Source organism: Pristiophorus japonicus, chromosome 9 (assembly GCF_044704955.1).
Source record: "Pristiophorus japonicus isolate sPriJap1 chromosome 9, sPriJap1.hap1, whole genome shotgun sequence".
Taxonomy (NCBI): Eukaryota; Metazoa; Chordata; class Chondrichthyes; family Pristiophoridae; genus Pristiophorus; species Pristiophorus japonicus.
The window spans coordinates 213,650,102-213,677,999 of NC_091985.1; the positions used below are offsets into that span (position 1 = coordinate 213,650,102).

General features: G+C 50.6%; 1 non-coding gene and 1 pseudogene across 1 annotated transcript; one reads left to right on the forward strand and one right to left on the reverse strand.

Moving 5' to 3' along the window:
* Positions 1–27,898, reverse strand: part of LOC139274114 (zinc finger protein 585A-like) — a 452,513-nt pseudogene that overhangs the window by 283,115 nt on the left and 141,500 nt on the right.
* LOC139274414 (U5 spliceosomal RNA) lies at positions 27,195–27,308 on the forward strand. The gene has a single exon (XR_011595473.1). It is a non-coding gene; the product is annotated as a U5 spliceosomal RNA (small nuclear RNA).

The following is a 27,898-nucleotide window of genomic DNA, read 5'->3' on the forward strand; positions in this document are numbered from 1 at the left end:
ATGCGTAGCCGCCGGGTCGTGCGTCCCGGGGACTGAAGCGGGCGGGTCCGAAAAGGCCGAACCTGAGCCCGCCCAGCCTTCATCCAATTTCCCCCGGGACTTGCACGACTCGGCAGAAAATGAAAATTTAAAATTTTTTAATATACATCCACAAGGTGGGCCGGGGTTGGCGGCGGGGAGGGGGAAGAACACCAACCCTCGCCCCCTACTTTGGAGCTGGGGAACTTGGAGGACCTGGAGAATTTCCTAAACCAGGTCTCTCCGTGTTCCCCGGTTCCTGGGGCGGAGGAGGAACCCCTTCCGCTGTCGCTTCCTGACCCGGCACCACTTTTAAAAGAGCCCAGTGGGGACTCCTCTGCCGACGATCCTGGAGGTGGGATCGGGGCAGAGCCAGGGACGGATGGAGCGGCCGGGCCGTTTGCCATACCTCGTGCGTTCGACGGGCCGGCTGCTGGCGGCGACCTCCCGGAGGGGAACGGGGACTCGGTGGGGGATGAGGGAGAAGATCTCGAGTCCATCGCCAGTGAGGTGGTGGATCTCCTCGTGCCCGCCGCTGAGTCCTCCCTCATTCCTGTAAAGGAACTCCGGGACTTTTTCGTCCAGTGCCGGAGTCACCGCGACCAAGCCCATCTGGCCCGGGAAAGATGGTCCGAGCCGGGGCTGCTCATCGCGTCTGTCCACGCCGCTGCTAAAACCATGGCCGCGTGCGGGTCCTTATCAAAGGTACAAGGCCTTGAGCTGCGCCGGCTCAAAAGGTTCCTCGCTGGGCTGCTGAAGGAGTGGAGGTCAACAAACGACTCCACTCCCACCCCGCCACAATAGGTTAGGTAGAGGTTGCACTATGCTTTTGTCATGAAGATAACCATAGCCAGCCTCAACATCAACGGCGGCAGAGAGGCACGCCGTAGGTTTAACAAATTTTCGCTCCTGCGGGAGGGGAAATATGCGGTGTGCTTCCTGCAAGAAACCCACACCATTCCGGGAGATGAAGCCACATGGCTCCTGGAATGGCAAGGAGAGGTCCGCATGAGCCAATTCGCCGCCACTTCTTGTGGGGTGGCCATCTTGCTGGCCCTGCATTTTCAGCCGGAGATCTTGGGGGTCGAGGAGCCCGTGCCAGGCCGCTTGCTGCATGTCATGCTTTGCCTGGGGGATGTGTCGCTCCCTCTCGTGAACGTGCACGCCCCTCAGCCCGGCCCGCGGCAAGCGCACTTTTTCGAAGAAGTGTCCGCTCTTCTTGGCTCCGTCGACATCGGCGACTGCATTGTCCTCGGGGGGGATTTTAACTGCACCCTCGAGGCAAGGGACCGCTCCAGTGCCCCGCAGAGCATGACGGCGATAGAGAAGTTGAGGGACCTGGTCGGGTCCTTCGACTTAGTGGACGTCTGGCGAAATCTCCATTCCGACTCCAGCGCCTTTACTTGGGTGAGGCCTGGAGTAGGATGGTCCAGAGTCGACCGCTTTTACGTGTCTCGGGCGTACGTTTTCTGCGTCCCGGCGGCCTCCATGCGGCCGGTGCCGTGTTTGGACCACCACCTGGTGTGGGCGGAGCTCACTTCACTCCGCGTGAGGACGGGGTCCGCGTACTGGCATTTTAACAACCAGCTGCTGGAGGACGTGCATATTCCAGGACTCGTTCCGTCGTTTCTGGGCCGACTGGAGAAGGAAGCAGGGGGGCTTCCCCTCCTTGAGGCTATGGTGGGACGTGGTCAAGGCTCACGTCCGTGTCTTCTGTCAAGAGTACGCGACGGGGTCGTCCAAGAGGCGGGCGGCCAGGGTCGGGCACCTAGAAAAAGAGGTGCTCGAGCTGGAGTCCCGTCTCGGTCAAGTCGTCGAGGACCCGGCCCTGCGGTTGGTGTAGGAAGTGAAGAAGGCCGCTCTGAAGGACCTGCAGCTCGTCAGGACCCGAGGCAAGTTCGTGAGGTCGCCGATCCGGTTCCTGCGGGATCTGGACCGCGGCTCCCCCTTCTTCTACTCGCTGGAAAAAAGACAGAGTGTCCGTAAGGAGCTCTTGACGCTGCTGGCCGACGACGGCTCTCTCGTCTCGGATCCGGAGGGCGTCAACAACAGGGCCCGTGAATATTACGGGGCACTGTTCTCTCCGGAGTCGTCCAGCGAGGAAGCGCGTAGAGTTTTGTGGGAGGACCTACCGAAGGTCGGCCCGGAGGGCGCCGAAAATCTGGAAGCTCCGCTAAGCCTGGCGGAGCTGACCAGTGCCCTCGACCGGCTCTCGAGGGGAAAAGCCCCGGGGATAGAGGGGCTGACCGTGGAGTTCCACAGGGCGTTCTGGGACGTCCTGGGGGGCGACTGCGCACGGGTCCTGGGGGAAAGTCTGGCGACCAGAGAGATGCCCCTCTCTTGGCGCAGCATAGTCATCGTCCTGCTGCCTAAGAAGGGCGATCTCCGTCTCCTTAAGGACTGGCGCCCGGTCTCCCTCCTCAGCACGGACTACAAAATCTTCGCCAGGGCGATGTCTGCTCGCCTTGGCGCCATGCTGGACCATATGATCCACCCCGACCAGTCCTACACGGTCCCGGGCCGGACAATCCACGATAACATCCATCTGGTCCGGGACCTCATCCATCATTCCCAGGAGGCTGGTCTGTCGGTCGTCTTCCTATCTCTCGACCAAGAGAAGGCGTTCGACAGGGTTGATCACAACTATTTGTTCGGAACTCTGCGCGCTTTCGGGTTCGGGATCCATTTCGTCACCCAGATCGGACTTTTGTACGCCGCCGCGAAGTGTCTGACAAAGGTTAATGGGTCCTTGACGGCGCCCCTTCGCTTTGGGAGAGGGGTGCGCCAGGGATGCCCCATATCCGGCCAGTTATATGCCATCTGCGTGGAGCCTTTCTTGCGCCTCCTGCGGACAAGGTTGACGGGACTGGCTCTGCAAGGACCGGGCATGGAGGTCGTCCTCTCGGCTTACGCCAATGACGTGCTCCTCACAGTAGAGGATCCCGCTGACCTACAGATGATGCGTGAGTGTCAGGAGATTTACTCGGCCGCGTCCTCTGCCAGGATCAACTGGGAGAAATGTTCTGGACTCCTGGTGGGTCAGTGGTGAGTGGACTCCCTGCCGGAGGAGCTCAGGCCTTTTTCTTGGAGCACGACCCATCTCCTCTATCTGGGAGTCTACCTTAGCCCCGAAGAGGAAGCCTGACCGGCGAACTGGCAAGAGCTGGAGGCAAAGGTCGCCGCTCGCCTAGGGCGCTGGACAGGACTGCTCCGAGTGCTGTCCTACAGGGGTCGAGCGCTAGTCATAAACCAGCTGCTGGCCGCCATGTTGTGGTACCGGCTGGTCACTTTGACCCCTCCCCCTGCGTTTGTCACCAAGATACAGAAGAAACTGGTGGACTTCTTCTGGAACAACAGGAAGCACTGGGCCTCTGCGGCGGTCTTGAGTCTCCCGCTTGGGGAGGGCGGTCAGTCGTTGGTGTGCGTCAGCACCCAGCTTGCGACTTTCCGTCTTCAAACCATGCAGAGATACCTTTACATCGAGCCCCCTCCCAGGTGGCATGCTCTGGCGACGTATTTCTTCCGCCAGCAGCACGGCCTCAACTACGACATGCAGCTCCTGTTTGTGAGCTTGGGGGGCGTCAGGACCGCCTTCCAGGAGTACCTGTCTTTTACAAGGAACTCATCAGGGTCTGGAACAAAGTCTCCACCAAGCGCAGCTCTCCACCGGCTGGAGTGGCGGCTGTCCTGCAGGAGCTGCTGCTCGGGAATCCGTACCTCCACGACCGAGGTTTTAGGTGCCAATCGGACGAGAGGTCTGTGGCTGGTGAGGTGACCAGGGTCAGGGACCTGCTCGATGGCGGAGGAGTGGGCTGGATGGCGCCAGACACGCTGGCACAGCGCCTAAATTCTGCCAATGTCCGCGGTGCAGCCGATGCCATCGAGTCGCTAAAAACAGCTCTGGGCCCCGACTCCGTTTGGTGTGTTGAGGAGGCTCGAGCACGTGGGAAATCCCGTCCGAACTGACCCGCGTCCGGAAGGAATTCCTCATCGGCGCCAAACCCCGGAACCTCCCTCGGGAGCCGGCGCCTCACAACTTGAGCCTCCTCGAGGAAATCCCCCCGCGTGCATTTCAGTTCTGCGCGGAGGGGTTTCCTGTACTGGCTGCTCCTGCACACTCTCAAATTTGCCATCCTCACCTGCCGTCCGGACACACCATGGCGTATCATCTTGCTGTCCGGAGGAGGCAGGGGTCCCCGATGGAGGGCACTCTATGCGGGAGTCCTCCCACTACTTATCGGGGACTTGGCCTGGAGGATGGTGCACGGAGCAATGCCGTGCAATAAATTGTTAAGCCGGTTCACGGGCTCCCAGGCCGCCTGCAATTTCTGAGGTCTGGAAGAGTCCGTGTTCCATGTTTTTTCCGAATGCACGAGGTTGCAGCCCCTGTTTCATTATTTAAAGGGGCTGCTCCTGAAGTTCTGGCTGCACTTCAGTCCCACACTCCTGATCTTTGGGCACCCTGTGCGGAGGAGAGCGGATAGGTCCGAGGGCCTCCTCGTAGGACTGCTCCTGGGCACGGCCAAGGGTGCCATCAGCCGGTCCAGGCAGCGGGCAGTCGAGGGGGTCGTTCAGCCTGACTGCCTGCCTCTCTTGCACGTGTACATCCTTGCCAGGGTGTCCTTGGAGATGGAGCACGCGGTGTCCACCGGTACACTCGTGGCCTTCCGCGAGAGGTGGGTACCGGAGGGACTGGAGTGCATCATCACGCCCGGCAACCAAATTTTAATTTGATTTTATATTTTAAAGTTTAATTTGTTTTAATTTCCAGTGTTTTTAGTGTCCCCTTCCCCTTTTATAGGGGACACTTGGAGAAAAAAAATATGATTTTAGTGCCCCAAAAAAAAACTTTAAAAAAAAACACAAAAAAAACAAAAAGCAAAAAAAAGGGCCTTGAAAATGTTTGGTGTGTCCCCCAGATCGGGGGGACACGATTTAATGATTTAATGTTTTAGTTTCCTCCCAAAAAGAGTTCTGTGGACATGTATTCCAAGGTCCCTTTGTTCCTCTCTCAGTATCCTACCATTCCATGTGTATTCCTTTGCCTTGTTAGCCCTCCCTCTGGATTGAATTCCATTTGCCATTGTTCTGCCCACCAGATCAATCCCTTGCTATCTTCCCGCAGTCTGAAGATGTCTTCTTCTTTTTAACTGCACGACTAATTTTTGTATCACCTGAAATCTTAATCATACCCCCGACATTCAAGTCTAAATCATTGATATATACCACAAAAAGCAAGGGACCTAGTTCTGGGTGGATCATAGGACTCACGGGCTTTTCATGGACAGGGCATGGACGACCACATGGAGGGATTTGAACACGAAAATGAAAATTTTAAAATCGAGACGTTGCTGGACAGAGAGCCAATGCAGTTTAACAAGCAAGGGGTGATGTGTGAAAGGGACTTGTTGCGAGTTAGGTTATGTGCAGCAGAGTTTGGGTGAGTTTAAGTTTATGGAGGGAGCAAGATGGGAGTTGGGACACGACAGCATTGGATCGGTCCTGCCTGGAAGTGACAAAAGCCTGGAGGGTTTTAGCGGCAGAAGGGACGGAGCATGTAGAGGGAGACTTACTCTGTATCTAACCCCGTGATGTATCTGCTCTGGGAATGTTTGATGGGATAGTGTAGTGGGATCTTTACCCTGTATCTGACCCGTGCTGTACCTGCCCAGGGAGTGTTTCATGGGGCAGTGTAGAGGGAGCTTTGCTCTGTATCTAACACGTGCAGCACCTGCCCTGGGAGTGTTTAATGGGACAGTGTAGAGGGAGCTTTACTCTGTATCTTACCCGTGCTGTACCTACCATGGGAGTGTTTGATGGAACAGTGTAGAGGGAGCTTTACTCTGTATCTGAGCCATGTTGTACCTGCCCCTGGGAATGTTTGATTGGACAGTGTAGAGGGAGCTTTACTCTGTATCTGAGCCATGTTGTACCTGCCCCTGGGACTGTTTGATGGGATAGTGTAGAGGGAACTTCACACTGTATCTAATCCCGTGCTGTACCAGCCATGGGAGTGTTTGATGGGACATTGTAGAGGCAGCTTTACTCTATATCTGACCCGTGCTGTACCAGGAAAAGGAAAAGGAAAGGGAGACTCACCCTTCTCCTCTCTTAACAAGCCCGGATTTAATAGACGGATACCTTGAATAAGTTTCAACGATCTTTTATTCCAGCACGTGCAGGGGGTGAATCTCACGTCCTTGCCACCTGAATGAGGATCTCCATCGAGCTGTTCAGATTACACCTTAATTGTACAGGTTTTAGCACATGAGTGTGCTTGTGGACGGAGCTTAACAGTGACGTGATTGGTTGTACCAACGCATGATCAAGGACCCAGTTCTTCCCTTCTTCCAGGTGCCACTCGTCTTATATGGTTATCTGGTTATATTAGTTCCTCTTTGGATTTTCTTTACTGCTCCCTTGAGCCTGAGGTCAATGAGGTGGCAACCTGTAGCCGTTCCCATTCCACCCCATCCCCTTGCTCGGTCTGCATTTTCTCGTTATCATCACCCTTTTCCAGCAGTCCTTTTAAGATCTGTGTGAGAGTGATGACCTGCTCTGTTATTGTTTGAAGATCTGTTGTATTAACCATCGCAACACCCACCATGTATCCCGTGCCCACCATTTCTAATATTCCCCTCTTTCTCCTCCCGCTTTTCCCGTTTTTGTTCGGCTTTTTTACATTGAACTTCATAGTCTTGGATTCGTGCCCCTCAAGAGCTCTTAGGGTTAGGTTTTTATATAAGTTTATAGTTTTGTTACTGCAAAACAGTGGGATCATTATATCCATTAGGTTTAACAATACCGTAATTACCCTTTGGCGTACCTCTAAGTGGATTTTGTCTTTAGTTATTTTCACTACTAATCCCCTGCTTGCCCCCTGTGTCATGTTTGGGCATTCTGGGGGTTCTGGGATCGCTGTGGTTGGGGCTATTGTGGTGGTTGGGATCTCTACCTTACACACAAACATTCCCCAGAAGGAAACATTATCGCATTGTGATTCCATGATGGGTATGGGGGTAGTCCCCTCTGCCTCCCTGGTGAGGTTACATCTTACCCACACACACTTGTGTGGATTTCCTTGGTCCGAGCTATTCATGCATGTCAATGATTAGTTCTGCCATGAGTGTCTTTTATCCGGGCTTGTCCATTCCACTTCAAGTAGTCCCCTTTGGTGTCTTCTGCAAATGATTGAGTTTGTAGTGGAAATATTTCCTTGATAACCATCTAGGCAACTTACCGCTGGGTCGTGGAGTAAGATGGGGTTCCCCAGTATCCTCCTACTAGGACTAAGGTTCTGTAAAACACGACATGTTTTCCCGGTCATTACTGGTCAGTTAGGGTCTCATGCTATGCAGAACATTTTTAACTGTGTCCAATGTTTCCACCGTCCGGTTCCACCTATCACCACACACGCGCACGTGTCCCTTACCATTATTACCTGGTGAGGGCCTATCCATTTTGGTGAGAATCCTGGATTTTTGTGGTTTATTTTTACCATTACCTTGCTCCCAACCTGTGGTATCTGAGCCTTTTGTTCCTTGGTGCCAGTTTCCAAGTCCTTGATCACTTGCTGATCCCTGGCGTGTGCATTCAGATCATGTAATTGTAATTGTTTGCATAATTCCATCACAAATCTCCTTACTCGATCCCAGTAGGGTCCAACTTCATCAATTTAATTTCCTCCCTCTGCCTCTTCTGCTTGTAGATGAGGGTGATGAAGCCTTGAGTAGACTGGGTCTTTACTCGTTGGAGTTCAGAAGGATGAGGGGTGATCTTATAGAAACATTTAAAATAATGAAAGGGATAGACAAGATAGAGGCAGAGAGGTTGTTTCCACTGGTCAGAGAGACTAGCACTAGGGGGCACAGCCTCAAAATACGGGGGAGCCAATTTAAAACCGAGTTGAGAAGGAATTTTTTCTCCCAGAGGGTTGTGAATCTGTGGAATTCTCTGCCCAAGGAGGCAGTTGAGGCGAGCTCATTGAATGTTTTCAAATCACAGATAGATAGATTTTTAACCAATAAGAGAATTAAGGGTTATGGGGAGCGGGCGGCTAAGTGGAGCTGAGTCCACGGCCAGATCAGCCATGATCTTGTTGAATGGCGGAGTAGGCTCGAGGGGCTAGATGGCCTACTCCTGCTCCTAATTGTTATGTTCTTATCCTCTTATGTTCTTTCCTCATCGAGCCTGACATACTGCTGGCCAGAAGCATACTTCCAGCAGGTCTGGGCCCATCCAATCCCACAGAGCCGAATACAACTCGACCAGTAAGCCATCGCTTCCGGAAGTTTTACTCATCTCGAAGGACCGGACGGCCTTTGTCAGCTCATCCAGAGCTAACAGGTGGTCCAGACTCTCCCGCTTGCTGTCATCTAAGACCTCCAAGATAGACGACAGGAAAGACTGGGAGGCCGTGCGGTCTGTGGGCTTGACATCGTACAGCCCGGCATAGAAGGATTTGCTGATCCTCAGCATGTCAGGCTGTGAAGACGTCACAGAACCGTCTTCTGCCTTTAGGTTGTTGATCACAGAGCTCCCTCTGTGTACCTTTTGGAAGAAGAAATGCGAACACGTCTCATCCTGCTCGACAGAGCAGACTCTGGAGCGGAAGATGATTTTGGAGGAATCTGAGGCAAAGAGCAAGGCTTGCTGGCCCTTCACCTCTTGCAGTTCCTCCGCGACATCGACCCCCATCGACTGCAGTAGGAGCAGGTTTTGCATACTCTTCTGGAGTTGGGACAATTCTCTCTGTCTCCCCCTCGCCTCCTGAACACCTTTGATGATGAAGAATCTCTTGATGTTCATCTTGATTGTTTCCCGCCAGTGCATCAGGGAATCACAGAGGGGTTTTATGGTTCTCCAACCTTTGTAATCCCTCTTGAGTTCCTCAACGTTTTCCAGGGTCAGCAGTTTCACGTTCAGCTTCCATATCCCTCTGCCAACTTTCTGGTCTTGCTGTGGGTGGAACTTGGCCAGTAGGAGGCAGTGGTCGGAGAAGAACACCGGCTTGACATCGGTGGATCTGACCTTGAGCGTGCGGGACACAAACAGGAAGTCTATTCTGGAATGGACGGATCTGTCTGGTCTCGACCAGGTATATCTGCACGGTGCTCCATCTGCAGGGTTGCTGAAGACGTCGCACAGCTTGGCATCTTTTACCGTGTCCATCAGAAGTCTGGACGTGGCGTCCAGTTTGCTGTCGGCTCTGCTGGATCGTCCAGCCACATCGATGATGCAATTGAAATCACCGCCCAGAATGACCAGTCTAGATGTCGCCAGCAGCAGTGGGAGCTGCTGGATGAGGGCCAGCCGCTCGCTTCTGAGAGGCGAGGCATACACGTTAATTATCCTTAGAGGAACATATTTATACAGTAGATCTGCTACGAGGAAGCGGCCACCCACCACCTCCTTAACTTCAGTGATGGTGAAGTGGTCTCCCCGCAGCAAAATGCCCAGGCCAGAGGAACGGCAATCGTTGCCTCCTGACCAGATGGATGGTCTGTGCGACCACTGCTGGTAACTGCTGAAGTGCAGCAGTCCGCACTCCTGCAAGAACAGCAGGTCTGCTTTGATCTTGGCGAGGTACCCCAAGGTGGAAACACATCGTGTAGCCGACTTAACACTACGCCCATTAATGGATGCAATCTTTAAGCCCATTTTAAAATTGGTGATTACAGTCCAAACATTACATTATAACGCGCAGTTCTTTGGCCCTGTGGCCTGGTCCCACATACATAGGTTAGCTGTAAAATCTTCTACTGCACATGGGTTGAGATATGGGTTGTCCTCTGCTTCGGGGTTCTTCGACAAGGAGACACCAGCACCGCCGACGGGAGGTCCTCCATGTCAACTGGGCTGCCCTCGCCTGGTGTTGGTTGTTCCTTCTGTTCATCCCCTGTGGTGTCGTCGCTCACAATGTTCGAGAGCTAGGGTGCATTGGTTGCATCGTCGCTCCCGGTATTCCGGAGCTGGGGTGCATCGGTCACTTTGCTGCTCCCAGAAATCCGGAGCTGGGGTGCATCAGTCACTTCGCTGCTCCCGGGGTCCCAGAGCTGGGGTGTGCTGGGAACTTCACTGCTCCCGGGGTCCCAGAGCTGGGGTGTGCTTGGCACTTCACTGCTCCCGGTGTCCCGGAGCTGGGGTGTGCTGGGCACTTCACTGCTCCCGGTTTCCCGGAGCTGTGGTGTACTGGGCAATTCACTGCTCCCGGTGTCCCGGAGCTGGGCTGCGCTGGTCACATTTGCGTTTTGCCTCTTCTTCTGATGGTGGTAGTGGGGGCTTTTGCCTCACTACCCTTCGTCATTGGAAGAGTTGCAGCCACTGCTGTCCGTCATGGACAGTAGTCGTCTTTTGCCTTTCATTTCTGCAGGAGGCCGCTTTTCCTTAGGCTTGTGGGCCTTCTTCTTTTTCTTGGTGATGAGCTGCCAATCCTGTTCCCCTTCTGCTCCCTCCTCGTCCATGGACTCGGTGTCCCGGGGAGGGGAGTTCACTGCTGGGTGTTAGTGTCTGGCGGCTTGCCATAGCAGACTTCCCTTCCTCCTATCGGTCAGTGTCGACTAGGGTGGTCGTTTGTTCGCACGGTGTCTTGGTGGAGGGTGGGGGGTGGGGGGCGTAGGTCTCCTCTGGGGCGTTGCGCTCCTCAGCTTCTCCTCACGTGTCACCATGTTCTTTGCCGCCTGCACAAAGCTGAAATTATGCTTGGGGCAGGCCTTGTACAGATGTCCAGCCTGACCACAAAGGTTACAGCACTTGCTTTCTTTGCAGTCCTTTGTCTGGTGTCCTTCCTTCTTGCACTTGCGGCAGATGACTGCTTTGCATCTTGCAGGCACGTTGCCTGCTTTCCCGCAGGTCCGACACACATTGGGTTGTCCGGCATACACCATGTAGCCCCGACTTCCCCCGATGGCGAAACTTGGGGTGGGGGGGCGGATGCAGGATGGTTCCGCTGGTGTCTGTTTTTAAAGTGACCTGGATGTGGCGCTTGCTGGTCCAAATCCCATACCAGTCATTCACGTCCACGCTTTGCCTATCTGGCGAGGAATGTCAGCACATCAATGACTGGGATGTGAGGGTTGTACATATGCACTGTGATTGTGTGCTTCCTCTGCGATGGAAGGGAACAGTGGTTCTGCAGTCACCATTGACCACAGTGGTTCAGCCATCTCCTTCAATGCCTTCAGGAATTTTAGGCATTGGGTGACGTTTCTGAAGGTTACATCAAAGTAGCCTCTCTTCGGAAATTTATGCAAGGCGAAGATCTCTGCAATCTTCATGCTGCACGCTTCAAGCAGGATGTTCTAGATAAAGAAGGACCAGTCGATTGTCGTTATTCTTCCCGCTTTCTTAGCAGTCACTTGAATGGTATTTCGAACCCCCTGGTTCGCCGCTCGGTTGGCCGCCATTCGGTGTGTATCATCGTCCTTTCGGCTTGCTGTTGTGTAAGGAGAAAGAGTCAGACTGAACACTGTCAGCTCAAAGTAACGTGTGACCGTAGTCTTTTATTGCAGGTCTCCAGAGTGCCTCTCCAACCTGTGAAGCCTCTTTAAATGCCTGTGCTCCCAAGGGATTATGGGATCCCTTGGGACTCCAGGAGCTGAGCTGTCTTGTGGCTGTACAGAGTAAATGCAAGTATACTTTTATAACAACAGCCCCCCCCCTCCCAAAAGTCAATAGTGTAACTGTTTATAATGTGAATCGATCTGGGGCCCTTCTTGCCCTGGTTCATCGTCTCGGTGTGAAAGCTGGTGTTGTTGAATCATTTGTTGGGCCCTGCAGGGTTGCTGTGAATGATGGGTTCTGCTTCATGGTCAACTGTGGTGCCAGTTGCCACTGGTGTGTAGGTTGGGGGATCAAAGAAGGTAGGGTCCAAGGTGGGTTGCTCAGGATAGTCCGTGAATCTGAGTTTGATTTGATCCAAGTGTTTCCGGTGAATGAGTCTATTTGAAAGTTTGACCAGAAACAGCCTACTCCTCTCTTTGGCCACGACAGTGCCGGGAAGCCACTTGGGACCTTGACCATAATTTAAAACAAATACAGGATCATTGATTTCAATCTCGCGTGACACATTTGCGCTATCATAGTATGTGCTTTGTTGAAGCCTCCTGCTCTCTACCTGTTCATGTAGATCAGGGTGAACTAACGAGAGCCTTGTCGTAAGTGCTATTTTCATGAGCAGTTCAGCAGGTGGGATCCCAGTGAGTGAGTGGGGTCTTGTGCGGTAGCTGAGCAGGACTCGGGATAGGCGAGTCTGCAGTGAGCCTTCAGTTACCCTCTTCAAGCCTTGCTTGATGGTTTGCACTGCTCTCTCTGCCTGACCATTGGACGCTGGTTTAAACGGGGCAGATGGGACATGTTTGATCCCATTACGGGTCATGAATTCTTTGAACTCAGTACTGGTAAAACATGGTCCGTTGTCACTCACCAGGACATTGGGTAAGCCGTGTGTGGCAAACATGGCCCGCAGGCTTTCAGTAGTGGCAGCGGACGTGCTAGCCAACATTATCTCACATTCAATCCACTTGGAGTATGCGTCTACAACCACAAGGAACATTTTACCGAAGAACGGGCCTGCATAGTCAACGTGTACCCTAGACCATGGTTTGGAGGGCCAAGATCATAAACTTAGTGGCGGCTCCCGGGGTACATTGCTTAACTGCGAGCATGTATTACATCTGTGAAGGCAGGACTCTAAGTCCGCATCGATACCGGGCCACCACACGTGGTATCTGGCTGTCGCTTTCATCATCATGATATCTGAGTGGGTACTATGGAGGTCATTGGAAGTTCCTGAAAGGTGTCTCTGGCCTTCTTGGGGACCATTACTCGATTGCCCCACAGAAGGCAGTCTGCCTGTATAGACATTTCATCTTTGCACCACGGAACGGCTTTATCTCTTCCTGCATTTCCACTGGGACACTGGACCAGCTCCGTGGGATAATAAGGGGTCCTGGCTTGTCCAGGTTTTGATCTGCTGGGCGGTGACAGATGATTGCTCACTCTCAAATGCTTCCATAACCAGGGCTAGATCTGCAGGCTGCGCCATTTCCACCGACGTGGTGGGCAATGGCAGCCGACTGAGAGCATCGGCGCAGTTTTCTGTGCTTGGCCTGTGGCGGATGGCATAATTGTATGCAGACAATGTGAGTGCCCATCTCTGGATGTGGGCCGATGCGTGGTATTTATCCCTTTACTCTCGGAAAACAGGGATATAAGTGGTTTATGGTCAGTTTCCAATTCGAATTTTAGCCCAAACAGGTATTGATGCATTTTCTTTACCCATAGACACATGCTAATGCTTCTTTTTCAATCATGCTGTAGGCTCTCTCAGCCTTAGACAGACTCCTGGATGCAAAAGCAAATCATTAGCTTGTTGCAATACACTCCCGACGCCATATGATGACACATCACATGCTTACATGGATCATACAACACAAGCAATTTGTTTGAGCATAACAATTTTCTCGCTTTTACAAAGGCATTTTCTTGGCTTTTGCCCAGAACCCATTCGCCCCCTTTTTGTAGTAAGACATACAGTGGTTCTAGGGGTGTGCTGAGATCTGGTAAGAAGTTACCAAAGTAGTACAAGAGTCCCAGAAACGACCGCAGCTCCGTTACATTCTGTGGCCTCGGTGCATTCTCGATTGCCTGCGTCTTCGCGTTGGTGGGCCTGATGCCATCACCCGCAACTCTCCTTCCCAAGAACTCCACTTCAGGCGCTAGGCAAACGCACTTCGAACATTTTAACCTGAGCCCCACGTGGTTGAGTCGACTAAGAACCTCCTCCACGTTCTGCAGATGCTCGACTGTGTTCTGACCTGTGACCAAGATGTCGACCTGGAAAACCACGGTGTGCGGGACTGACCAGTAAACTTTCCATGTTTCTCTGGAATATCACCGCCACTGATCGGATTCCAAACGGGCACCTGTTATGAACAAAAATACCTTTGTGTGTGTTGTTGCAGGTGAGGGCCTTCAATGATTCCTCCAGTTCCTGTGTCATGTAGGCTGAAGTCAGATCCAGCTTCATGAACGTGTTTCCTCCTGACAGCTTTGCAAGGAGGTCGTCGGCTTTTGGTAGTGGGTATTGGTCCTGCAGGAAGAAATGATTGATAGTTACTTTGTAATCGCCACAGATTCTGATGGCGCCATCTCTCTTGAGGACTGGGACGATAGGACTGGCCCACTCACTGAACTCAATCACTGAAATAATGCTCTCTCGTTGAAGCCGGTCTAGCTCAATCTCTACCCTTTCTCTCATCATGTACGGTACTGCTCTCGCTTTGTGATGGATAGGTTACACCCTCGGAATTAGGTGGATCTGCAATTTTGCCCCTTGGAATTTCCCGATGCCTGGTTCGAACAGTGAAGGAAATTTGTTTAAGACCTGGGCACACGAAGTATCATCAACGGGCGATAGCGCTCGGACGTCATCCCAGTTCCAGCGTATCTTTCCCAGTCAGCTCCTGCCGAGCAGCGTGGGACCATCGCCCGGTAACATCCAGAGTGGTAGTTTGTGCACCGCTCCATCGCAGGAGACCTTTACGGTAGCACTGGCGATTACAGGGATTAGTTATTTAGTGTAAGTTCTTAGTCTCGTGCGAACTGGAGTTAAGACTGGCCTTGAGGCCTTGTTGCACCACAATGTTTCGAAAGTCTTTTTGCCCATGATGGATTGGCTTGCTCCCGTGTTCAGCTCCATTGATACCGGGAGTCCATTTAGTTCAACATTCAGCTTTATCGGGGAACAACACGTGGTGAATGTGTGCACCCCATGTACCTCTGCCTCCTCTATCTGAGGCTCTGGGTTGTCGTGATCCTCCGTGGATCTGTCCTTCTCTGCAACGTGGTGATTTGCAGGTTTAACAGGCTTAGCAGCTCGCCTGTACACTCGTTGGAGGTGTCCCATTGTTCCACAGCCCTTGCAAACGTATCCTTTGAATCGGCATGAATGGAAATGATGATCACCCCCGCAACACCAACAAGGTGTTAATAGACTTGCATTCATCACCCTTGATCGTGCACTCTGAGACATCTGCAGACGTGTAGCTGAAGGTATGTGCGATCTACCATGTACGTTACGATTCGAAAACATCACTTTCGGCTATCGCTATGGGCTTACTCAAGGTTGGGGTCTCTACAGTCAAAAGTTTGTGAAGTATGGTTTCGTGGCCAATGTCAAGTAGGAAAAAGTCTCTGAGCATGTGCTCCAAGCGTCCTTCAAATTTGCAATGTCCTGCAAGGCGTCTTAGCTCGGTGACGTAACTCGCCACTTCCTGGCCTTCAACCTTTTGTAGGTGTAGAACTGGTACCTCGCCATCAGAACACTTTCCTTCGGGTTCAAATGCTCTCGGACCACTGTACACAAATCGTCATACAATTTCTCCGTGGGTTTCACTGGAGTGAGCAGATTCTTCATGAAGCCATATGTTGGTGCCCCACAGACGGTGAGGAGGATCGCTCTACGTTTGGCAGCACTCTCTTCCGCATCTAGCTCGTTGGCCACGAAGTATTGGTCGAGTCACACCACAAAGGTTTCCCAATCATCTCCCTTTAAAAATTTCTCCAGGATGCCGACTGTTCATGCATCTTTGGCTTCGCTATCTGTACTTTGTCGCCAGTTGTTGTGTATGGAGAAAGAGTCAGACTGAACACTGTGAGCTCAAAGCAACGTATGACCGTAGTCTTTTATTGCAGGTCTCCAGAGTGCCTCTCGAACCAGTGAAGCCTCTTTAAATATCTGTGCTCCTAAGGGATTATGGGATCCCTTGGAACTCCAGGGGTTGAGCTGTCTTGTGGCTGTACAGAGTAAATGCAAGTATACATATATAACACTTGCGTTTTGGCCAAAGCCTTCAATCTTTTGTGCCGCCAGTTTGGCCACCCAGCCTATCCAATCCCTCCATGTATTCTCCATTCCAGGCAGCATCCTAGTAAATTTCCTCTGCGCCCTCTCTAGTGCAATCACGTCCTTCCTATAATATGGCGATCAGAACTGCACGCAGTACTCCAGCTGTAGCCAAACCAGCATATTATACAATTTATGCATGACCTCCCTGCTCTTGTTTTCTAAGCCTCGGCCAATAAAGGCAACCATTCTGTATGCCTTCTTAACCACCTTATCCACCTGGCCGGCTACTTTCAGGGATGTATAGATATGCAGTCCAAGGTCCCTTTGTTCATCTACACTTTTAAGTGGCCTGCCACTTAATGTGTATACCCTTTTATTATTAACCCTCCCAAAGTGCATTATCTTATACTTCTCTAAATTAATTCCATTTGTCACTGCTCTGCCCACCTGACCAGTAGATTGATATCCTCCTGCAGTCGATGACTTTCCTCTTCATTATCAATCACACAGCCAATTTTAGTGTTGTCTGCAAACTTCTTAGTCATACTCACTATATTCAAATCTAGATCATTGATGTATACCACAAAAAGCAAGGGACCCAGTACTGAGCCCTGTGGAACCCCACTGGAAACATCCTTCCAGTCACAAAAACATCCATCAACCATTATCCTTTGCTTCCTACCTCTGAGCCAATTTGGGATTCAACTTGCCACTTTGCCCGAGATCCCATGGGATTTAATTTTCTTGACCAGTCTACCATGTTGGACCTTATCAAAAGCTTTGCTAAAGTCCAGATATACTACACTACCCTCATCGACCCTCCCGGTTACCTCCTCAAAAAATTCAATCAGATTAGTCAAACACGATCTTCCCTTAACAAATCCGTGCTGGCTGTCCCTAATTAATCCTTGTCTTTCCAAATGTAGATTTGTCCTGTCTTTCAGAAGTTTTCCAATAATCTTCCCACCACTGAGGCTAGGCTGCCATGCCTGTAATTACTCGGCATATCCCTTTTTCCCTTCTTAAGCAATTAGTGTTAGCACTGTGAGCTCTGGAGTCTGCCTGAAAATGCCTGACATGGGATCAAATTAGGTCACATCTATTTCCAACACCAGTTTTCTAATTGGATCCCTTGGAAACATAGAAGCATAGAAATATAGAAAATAGATGCAGGAGTAGGCCATTTGACCCTTCGAGCCTGAAGTGCTATTGAATAAGATCATGGCTGATCACTCCCTCAGTACCACTTTCCTGCTTTCTCTCCATACCCCTTGATCCCCTTAGCTGTAAGGGCCATATTTAACTCACTCTTGAATATATCCAATGAACTGGCAACAACAACTCTCTGTGGCAGGGAATTCCACAGGTTAACAACTCTCTGAGTGAAGAAGTTTCTCCTCATCTCAGTCCTAAATGGCCTACCCCTTATCCTAAGACTATGTCTCCTGGTTCTGGACTTCCCAACTTCGGGAACATTCTTCTCACATCTAACCTGTCCAATCCAGTCAGAATTTATATGTTTCTATGAGATCCCCTCTCATCCTTCTAAACTCCAGTGAATAAAGGCCCAGTTGATCCAGTCTCTCCTCATATGACAGTCCAGCCATCCCTGGAATCAGTCTGGTGACCCTTCGCTGCACTCCCTCAATAGCAAGAACGTCCTTCCTCAGATTAGGAGACCAAAACTGAACACAATATTCCAGGTGAGGCCTCACTAAGGCCCTGTACAACTGCAGTAAGATCTCCCTGCTACTCTACTCAAATCCCCTAGCTATGAAGGCAAACGTACAATTTGCCGCCTTCAACGCCTGCTGTACCTGCATGCCAACTTTCAATGACTGATGTACCATGACACCCACGTCTCGTTGCACCTCCCCTTTTCCTAATCTGCTGCCATTCAGATAATATTCTGCCTTCATGATTTTGCCCCCAAAATGGATAACCTCACATTTATCCACATTATACTGCATCTGCCATGCATTTGCCCACTCACCTAACCTGTCTAAGTCACCCTGAAGCCTCTTAGTGTCCTCCTCACAGCTCACACCGCCACCCAGTTTAGTGTCATCTGCAAACTTGGAGATATTACACTCAATTCCTTCATCTAAATCATTGATGTATATTGTAAAGAGCTGGGATCCCAGCACTGAGCCCTGCGGCACTCCACTAGTCACTGCCTGCCATTCTGAAAAGGACCCGTTTATCCCAACTCTCTGCTTCCTTCTGTCAACCAGTTCTCTATCCACGTCAGTCATTAACCCCAATACCATGCGCTTTGATTTTTCACACCAATCTCTTGTGCGGGACCTTGTCAAAAGCCTTTTGAAAGTCCAAATACACCACATCCACTGGGTCTCCCTTGTTCACTCTGCTAGTCCTCTGCACCAGTCCCCTGTCGTCCTCTGCCGTGGGAGTGTTTCGACCGGGGAACTGGTGCAGTGTTGTCAGAAAGTCCGATATGTCCTCTGCACTGTCCTCGCCTGGTGTTGGTGGTTCCCTCTTTTCATCAGTCGCAGCGCTCTCGAGCTGGTGTGCTTCGATTGCTGTGTCGCTCCCGGTATTCCGGAGGTGGGGTGTGCTGGGCACTTCACTGCTCCCGTTGTCCCGGAGCTGGTCTGCATTGGTCGCTTCTTTGCTCCCGGTGTTCCGGAGCTCATGTGAGCTGGGTGCTTCGCTGCGCCCGGGTTTCCGGAGCGGGGCTGTGCTGGTCACTTCACTGCTCCCGGTCGCCTGTGGCTGTGGGTTGGCGTATTGCCTCTTGTTCTGGTGGCGGTAGTGAGGGGCTTTGTCTCGCCTTTCATCATCAGACGAGCTGCCGTCACTGCTGTCTGTTGTGGACGTTAGCCGCCTCTTCCCTTTCGTTTCCGCAGGGGCCCTTGCTTGCCTGTTCTCCTTACGCTAGCGGGCCTTTTTCTTGATGGTCTCCCATCCCGCTTCATCATCTGCTGTCTCCTCGTTCCTGGACTCGGTGCGCTGGGGGAGAGCTTCACTGCTGGGTGCTGGTGTTTTGCAGCTCGCCGTAGCAGGCTTCTCTTCCTCCCTGACTTGTTCCGAGTCCACGAGGGTGATTGCTTCTTTGCCCAGGGCACTGGTCGGGGGAGGGTGTAGGTCTCCTCTGGAGCGTTGTGTTCCTCAGCTTCCTCCTCCTCTCGTGCAATGTTCTTTGCTGCCTGCACATAGCTGAAGTTGTGTTTGGGGCAGTTTTTGTAAAGGTGCCCAGCCAGACCACAGAGGTTGCAGCACTTGGTATCCTTACAGTCCTTTGTCTGGTGGCCTTCGTTCTTGCAGTTTCGGCAGATGACAGTTTTGCAGCTTTCCGCCACATGGTCTGCCTTCCCGCAGGTCCAGCACATGTTGGGTTGGCCAGCGTACACCATGTAGCCCCGACTTCCTCCGATGGCAAAGCTGGAGGGGGTGGGTGCAGGATAGTTTTGCAGGCATCCACTTTCATGGTGACCTGGATTTGGCGCTTGCTGGTCCAAATCCCGTGCAAGTCTTTAAGGTCGCTGGTGCCATTGCAGTTAGTGAAGGAACTCCCGTAGTACTGTTAGGGAGGGAGTTACATGATTTTGACCCAGCGCCGATGAAGGAACGGCGATATATTTCCAATAAGGATGGTGTGTTACTTGGAGGGGTACTTGGAGGTAATGGTGTTCCCAATCGCCTACTGACCTTGTCCTTCTAGGTGGTAGAGGTTGTGGGTTTGGGAGGTGCTGCCAAAGAAGCCTTGGTGAATTGCTTCAGTGCATCTTGTAGATGGTACACATGACAGCCACAGTATGTCGGTGATGGAGGGAGTGAATGTTTAAGGTGGTGGATGGGATGCCAATCAAGCAGGCTGCTTTGCCCTGGATAGTGTCGAGCTTCTTGAGTGTTGTTGCAGTTGCACTCATCCAGGCAAGTGGAGAGCATTCCATCACACTCCTGACTTGTGCCTTGTAGATGGTGTAAAGGCTTTGGGAAATCAGGAGGTGAGACACTTGCCGCAGAATGCCCAGCCTCTGACCGGCTCTTGTTGCCCACATTATTTTTTTGGCTGGTCCATTTACATTTCTGGTCAATGGACTCCTAGGATGCTTATGGTGGGGGATTCGGCGATGGTAATGCCATCGAATGTCATGGGATGATGGTTAGACTCTGGCTTGTTGGAGATAGCACTTGTGTGGCGTGAATGTTACTTGCCACTTATCAGCCCAAGCCTGAATCTCATCCAGATCTTGCTGCATGTGGGTATGGACTGCTTCATTATCGGAATAGTTGCGAATGGCATTGAACACTGTGCAGTCATCAGCAAACATTCCCACTTCTGATCTTATGATGGTCATAGGGAAGGTCATTGATGAAGCAGCTCAAGATGATTGGGCCTAGGGCACTGCCCTGAGAAACCCCTGCAGCTATCTCCTGGGGCTGTGATGATTGTGTCGCAGGCCCAATCTGGCAGCTATGTCCTTCAGGACTCAATCAATCCTTGCTACTCTCAGTGCTTCTTTCAAGTGGTGTTCAATATAGTGGGGTACTGATTCACCAGCTGAGGGAGAGCGGTAGGTGGTAATCAGTCGGAGGTTTCCTTGCCCATGCTTAGCCTTTCTTTCCCTAGTGGACCGCCTCAGTATAAATGTCTGTTCTGGTGTGTTGGCTGTGCCCTCGCTGGGCTGGCATGTTGTTTGCACTGCAGGGCTGCGAGGTGAGCCTGGCCTTACTGGGCTGTTGGGCGTGATGGGTTCGCTTTCCTGGTCCGGCGTGGTGTCATTGATCTGTTGAGTGTGTGTTGTGGGCTCGAAAAAGTTGATGTCTGCTGTGGGTTGTTCAGGGCAGTCTGTGAACTGCAGCCACGTTTGGTCCAGGTGCTTTCTGCAAATTTGTCCATTGTCTAGTTTGACCACAAACACCCTACTCCCTTCATTAGCTATCACCATGCCCGCAATCCACTTGGGACCATGTCCATAGTTTAGCACATACACAGGGTCATTCAGATCAATTTCCCATGACACAGTGGCGCGACCATTGTTTACATTTTGTTGCTGCCGCCTGCAGGTTGAGGTAAACCAGCGAGAGTCTGATTTTAAGTGTCCTTTTCATGAGTAGCTCAGCCGGAGGCACCCCTGTGAGTGAGTGCGGTCTCGTGCGGTAGCTGAGTAGTACTCGGTACAGGCGGGTTTGATGTGAGCCTTCTGTTACTCGTTTAAGGCTCCGTTTGATTGTTTGTACTGCCCGCTCTGCCTGCCCATTGGAGGCTGGTTTAAACGGAGCCGAGGTGACATGTTTGATCCCATTGCGGGTCATGAATTCTTTAAATTCAGCACTGGTAAAACATGGCCCGTTGTCACTGACCAGTATGTCAGGCAGGCCGTGGGTGGCAAACATGACCCTCAGTCTTTCAATGATGGTGGTGGTGTTGCTTCCCAACATTATTTCACATTCAATCTATTTTGAAAAAGCATCCACCACCACCAGGAACATTTTACCGAGAAACGGGCCTGCATAGTCGACATGGATCCTCGACCATGGTCTGGAGGGCCAGGACCACAAACTTAGTGGTGCCTCTCTGGGCACGTTGCTCAACTGAGCACATATGCTGCATTGTCATACACAGGACTCTAAGTCAGAGTCGATACCAGGCCACCACACGTGGGACCTGGCTATCGCTTTCATCATTACTATACCCGGGTGTGTGCTGTGAAGATCCGAGATTAACATCTCCCTGCCCTTTTTTGGCAGCACTATTCAGTTACCCTACAACAGGCAGTCTGCCTGAATGGACAACTCATCCTTTCACCGCTGGAATGGCTTGATTGGCTCTTGCATTTCACCGAGGATGCTGGCCCAGCTCCCATGCAGTAACCAGTTTTTTACTCGGGACAGCAGAGGATCTTGGCTGGTCCAAGTCCTAATCTGGCGGCCGTGACAGGTGATTTATCATTTTCAAACACTTCCATGACCATCAACAAGTCTGTGGGCTGCGCCACCATCAACAAGTTTGCAGGCTGCGCCATTTCTACCCCCGTGGTGGGCAATGGTAGCCAACTGATAGCATCCGCGCAGTTCTCGGTGCTTGGCCTGTGGCGGATGGTATAGTTATACGCTGATAGTGCGAGTGCCCACCTTTGTATGTGGGCTGAGGCATGAGTATTTATCCCCTAGTTTTCAGAGAACAGGGATGTGAGGGGCTTGTGATCGGTTTCCAGCTCAAATTTGAGGCAAAACAGGTACTGATGCATTTTCTTTACCCTGAACACACACACTAATGCCTCTTTCTCAATCATGCTGTAGGCCCTCTCAGCCATAGACAAGCTCCTGGAAGCATAGGCGACAGCTTACAACTTCCCCGCAATGTAAGCTTGTTGTAATACACACCCGACTCCATACGACGATGCGTCACATAGAAACATAGAAACATAGAAAATAGGTGCAGGAGCAGACCATTCAGCCCTTCTAGCCTGCACCGCCATTCAATGAGTTCATGGCTAGCACAAGTCTTTTACACGGGTTATACAATACAAGCATCTTGTTGGAGCCTAAAATGTTTCTGGCTTTCTCAAAAGCAATTACTTGGTTTTTTCCCCCATACCCAGTTCTCACCTTTGCGCAATAACACATGTAGGGGCTCTACAAGGGTGCTTAACCCCGGTAGGAAGTTACCAAAATAGTTGAGGAGTCCCAGGAACGACCGCAGCTCCGTGATGTTCTGTGGCCTGGGTGCATTCCTGATAGCCTGTGTCTTGGCATCTGTGGGCCGAATGCCATCCGCCGTGATCTTTCTCCCCAAAAACTCCACTTCTGTTGCCATGAAGATGCATTTCAACCTCTTCAGCCGCAGCCCTATGTGATCCAGTCGCTGGAGGAACTCCTCCAGGTTTTGTAGGTGCTTGGCGGTGTCCCGACCTGTGACCAATACGTCTTCCTGAAAGACCACCATGTGTGGTACCGACTTGAGTAGGCTTTCCATGTTTCTCGGGAAGATCGCTGCAGCTGACCGAATTCCAAACGGGCATCTGTTGTAGATGAATAGTCCCTTGTGCGTGTTGATGCAGGTGAGGCTCTTCGAAGACTCCTCCAGCTCCTGCATCATGTAGGCTGAAGTCAGGTCGAGCTTGGTGAATGTCTTGCCTCCTGCCAGCGTCACAAATAGGTCATCTGCCTTAGGTAGTGGGTATTGGTTCTGTAGCGAGAAACGATTAATAGTTACTTTATAATCGTCACAAATCCTGACTGTGCCATCACTTTTGAGTACTGGAACAACCAGGCTGGCCCACTCACTGAATTCCACAGGGGAGATGATGCCCTCGCATTGCAGCCTCTCCAGCTCAATTTCCACTCTCTCCCTCATCGCGCCTTGTGGTGAATGGGTCATTCCACTGGGACCAAGTGGATCCGCACCTTCGCCCCAGAAACGTTTCCAATGCCTGGCTCAAAAAGGGAAGGAAATTTGTTAAGAACCTGGGTACATTACGTCTCATCAACATGTGATAGCATTCGGATGTCATCCCAGTTCCAGCGGATTTTGCCCCGCCAGCTCCTTCCAAGCAGTGTGTGGCCATCGCCCGGGACAATCCAGAGTGGCAGTTCATGCACTGTGCCCTCGTAGGTGACCTTGACCATGGTGCTGCCCAGGACAGGTGATAAGCTCTTTGCTGTACGTTCTCAGTTTTGTGTGGATGGGGCTCAGGGATGGTCTGAATGCCTCGTTGCACCACAGTCTCTCAAACATCTTTTTACTCATGATTGATTGGCTTGCACCAGTGTCCAATTCCATGGCTACAGGTAAGCCATTCAATTTTACGTTTAGCATTATAGGTAGACATTTTGTCGAAAATATGTGCACCCCGTGTACTTCAGCATCTGCCTCCTCTCTCTGAGGCTCGAAATTGCTTTGATACGCCATGGACTGATCTTCCTCTGCCACGAGGTGGTTAGCAGGTTTTGCAGAGTTTGCAGCTCGTTTGCAAGCTCGTTGGAGGTGCCCCATTGTTCCACAGCTCTTGCAAACATACCCTTTGAAGCTTCATGAATAGGCTGAATGCAAGCCTCCACAACGCCAACAAGGTGTGAATTGCCTTGCATTCATCCTTTGTTGGGGACTCTGAGTCATCTGGGCCACCTGAAGCCTGCTGGCAGTTGCGGGCTCGTGGGTTCTGCCCTGCACATTTCTGCTCGCAAACACAGTTCCAGTTAATTTATGAACATTGCTCGCACTTGTGTGCTGAGAGATTTGTTTGCTGTTATCAGTGGTGGACATAAATGCCTGTGCTATCGCAATGGCCTTACTGAGGGTCGGTGTCTCTACAGTCAAAAGTTTTCATAGGATAGTCTCGTGGCCAATGCCCAGTACAAATAAGTCTCTGAGCATTTGCTCACATTGTCCTGCAAGTCGCCTTAGCTCGGCAACATAGCTCGCCACTTCCTGACCTTCAGATCGCTGGCACGTGTAGAACTGATACCTTGCCATCTGCACGCTCTCCCTCGGGTTAAGATGCTCCCGAACCAGTGTACACAGCTCATATGACTTATCTGTGGGTTTCACGGGAGCCAGAAGATTCTTCAAGAGGCTGTAGGTCGGTGCCCTGCAGAGTGTGAGGAGAATCGCTCTCCTTTTTTCAACGCTTCCTTCTCCGTCCAGCTCCATGGCTACAAAGTACTGGTCTAGCCATTCGACAAAGGCTTCCCAGTCCTCACCCTCCGAGACCTTCTCCAGGATGCCCACTGTTTGCTGCATCTTTGCGTTGGATTCGTATTCTCGCCACCAGTTATTGTGTTCCTAACACAGATGAGACTGCACAGAGGGAGGTTAAAGTAACAGTGACCTCAGTCTTTAATAAGACACTCCAGAGTGAGGAACAGGTCTGAGGGGCCAGCTTATTTACAGTGCTCCCAAGGGATGCTGGATCCCTTGGGACTTCAGGGGATGAGCTCCCTGCCGGTGGAACATGGGAGTGCATGCTTTACAGATACACAGCAGAAGGAAAGGTAACTTAGACGGTATGAGGCGTGAATTGGCTAGAATAGATTGGCAAAGGATATTTAAAGGGTTGATGGTGAATAAGCAATGGCAAACATTTAAAGATCACATGGATGAACTTCAGCTCTTGTACATCCCTGTCTGAAGTAAAAAATAAAATGGGGAAGGTGGCTCAACTGTGGCTAACAAGGGAAATTAAGGATAGTGCTAAAACCAAGGAAGAGGCATATAAATTGGCTAGAAAAAGCAACAAACCTGAGGACTGGGAGAAATTTAGAATTCATCAGAGGAGGACTAAGGGTTTAATTAAGAGGGGGAAAATAGAGTACGAGAGGAAGCTTTCAGGGAACATAAAAACTGACTTTAAAAGCTTTCGTAAATATGTGAAGAGAAAAAGATTAGTGAAGACAAACGTAGGTCCCTTGCAGTCAGATTCAGGTGAATTTATAATTGGGAACAAAGAAATGGCAGACCAATTTAACAAATACTTCGGTTCTGTCTTCACGAGGGAAGACACAAATAACCTTCCGAATGTACTAGGGGACAGTGGGTCTAGCGAGAAGGAGAAACGTAATGATATCCTTATTAGGCGGGAAATTGTGTTAGGGAAATTGATGGGATTGAAGGCCGATAAATCCTGGTGCCTGATAGTTGAACATTTTCCAACAGTCTATCAACTCTGGATCAGTTCCTATGGACCTGGAGGGTAGCTAATATAACACCACTTTTTTAAAAAGGAGAGAGAGAGAAAACGAGTAATTATAGACTGGTTAGCCTGACATCAGCAGTGGGGAAAATGTTGGAATCAATCATTAAGGATGAAATAGCAGCACATTTGGAAAGCAGTGACAGGATCGGTCCAAGTCAGCATGGATTTATAAAAGAGAAATCATGCTTGACGAATCTTCTGGAATTTTTTGACTGTTAAACTCGTTTGGCAGAACGTCTCATCGCTAGAGCTTTCACACAAGCGCCAAGACGTAGCTTGGTTGGCAGTGAGGAGGGCCTTACACATCAGAGCGTTCATGCACAGCCGACGTCTCAGCAACATGGCACGGTGCCCCCGAGTTGGCTGCGGGGCGGACGAGACTGTCACGCATCTCCTTCAGGATTGCGCCTTCGCAAGGCAGGTTTGGAAAGAGATGCAATGGTTGCTGTCGAGGTTCATCCCGAGCAGCTCCGTAACACTAGACTCTGTGCTCTACTTGCTGTTCCCAGGGACACACACCGAGACAGACATTACCTGCTGTTGGAGGGCCATCAACTCGGTCAAAGACGCTCTTTGGTCTAGCCGAAACTTGCTGGTCTTCCAGAGCAAGGAGATGTCCACGTCTGCGTGTTGCAGACTGGCGCAATCCAAGATCCAGGATTACGTGCTGAGGGACGCACTTAAAATTGGTGCAGCCGCCGCAAAGGCACGGTGGGGAAGGGCCACAGTTTAAAGCCCTTCTGCCACGGTAAACCGAGGGGCAGGAATCAGTACAAAACTCCCCTCGGGCCGTACTTGTAATTCTTTTTTGTGTACATGGAGCACCATGATCTGTAAACACCTATGTCGTGCTATGTACAATGCAAGGTCTGTTTCGTAATGCACGTTGAAAAGAAAAAAAAATGTAAATGTACTGTCACCCATTCCGTGGACTGTATAGTGACACATGTAATGTAATTTGGCGAATGTACTACAATGTATCCCGTATTGTACCGAATTGTACTTGAAATGAAAAGCAAGAAAATGTATCCAACGGAACTGCCGTCAGCAGCCAAATGTAGTGTGTGGGATTGCTGACCGCAGCTAAATGTACTGAACTGCTTTTGAATGTACTGTACAAATTTTTATATGAATAAAGTATAATTTTAAATTTTAAAAAATTCAGACTAATACATCAACAAGTCTGGTTTATATCATTGAAATCAGTGGAATAGATACTAGACGTGGACAGTGCACGGCTCTGAGCTGTGTCTGCTCTCATTGTGTTAATGGCTTCCTGTATGAACTAAAACACGTTTGCTCACTAGCAGAAACCGCACTGATCCAAAATGTTTACCTTAAGCTTCAAACACACCGAGAGAGAATAAAAACCCGAAGTAAAGTTGTACCGAAGAATTGGACACGTCACTGTAAACCCAGCCCACACAAAGCTCAAGCTCATTTACATACCCACAATGTTCTTCATAATACTTAGCAAGAGACTAAAATAAACTTCAGGTTTAACTGATTTTCACGGACACTGAAGTTTTCAGTTACTTTCCCTCGCGCTGTATTGATTTGTGGTAATATATCTTTTCTAGAAGTTAGTTCTAGCGGCTCAGCACAACGTTAAAGAGGCAAGCCGTCGCTTGGGGGCGAGGAGCTGCGCGTGAATAATTAGTATACTCTGGTTTCTCTTCAGATCGTATAAATCTTTCGCCTTTTACTAAAGATTTCCGTGGAGAGTAACATTCAGAGTTTTAATTAATTTTTCGAGGCCCTGCTTTAGTGGGGCTGTCTTATTGTTCAAAAACAGACTGATCTTTGCGTTATGTAGTAGGTGTGGTTTTATACAGGTTGTAATAACTACTGGTGATTTGGGTATTGGTTGTACTTGTTGTAGTTGTGAATGTCGTACTAAAGCATTTGTTTGTGGGAGTTAACTTGCCCACCTGGGGGTCGCCAGCTTTCAGAAGAATCTTAAAACTCCAGATCCCGAACTAAATCTTGGAGCGTGGGAGGATGCCTGTGCGTGGATTGTTTTCACGTGTGGTGGTCTTTGCACACCAGCCACCACACGGGCTTGACAGAGCTAAACATAAGAAATAGGAGTATGACTCTTCAGCCTGCTCCGCCATTCAATAAGATCATGACTGATCTGATCATGGACTCAGCTCCACTTCCCCGCCCGCTCCCCATAACCCCTTATCACTCAAGAAACTGTCTATTTCTGTCTTAAATTTATTCAATGTCCAAAAATCAACAGCTCTCCGAGGCAGCAAATTCCAGATTTATAAGCCTCTGATAGAAGAAATTCCTTCTCATCTCTGTTTAAATGGGCGGCCCCTTCTGAGATAATCCCTTCTGAGATTATGCCCTCTAGTTC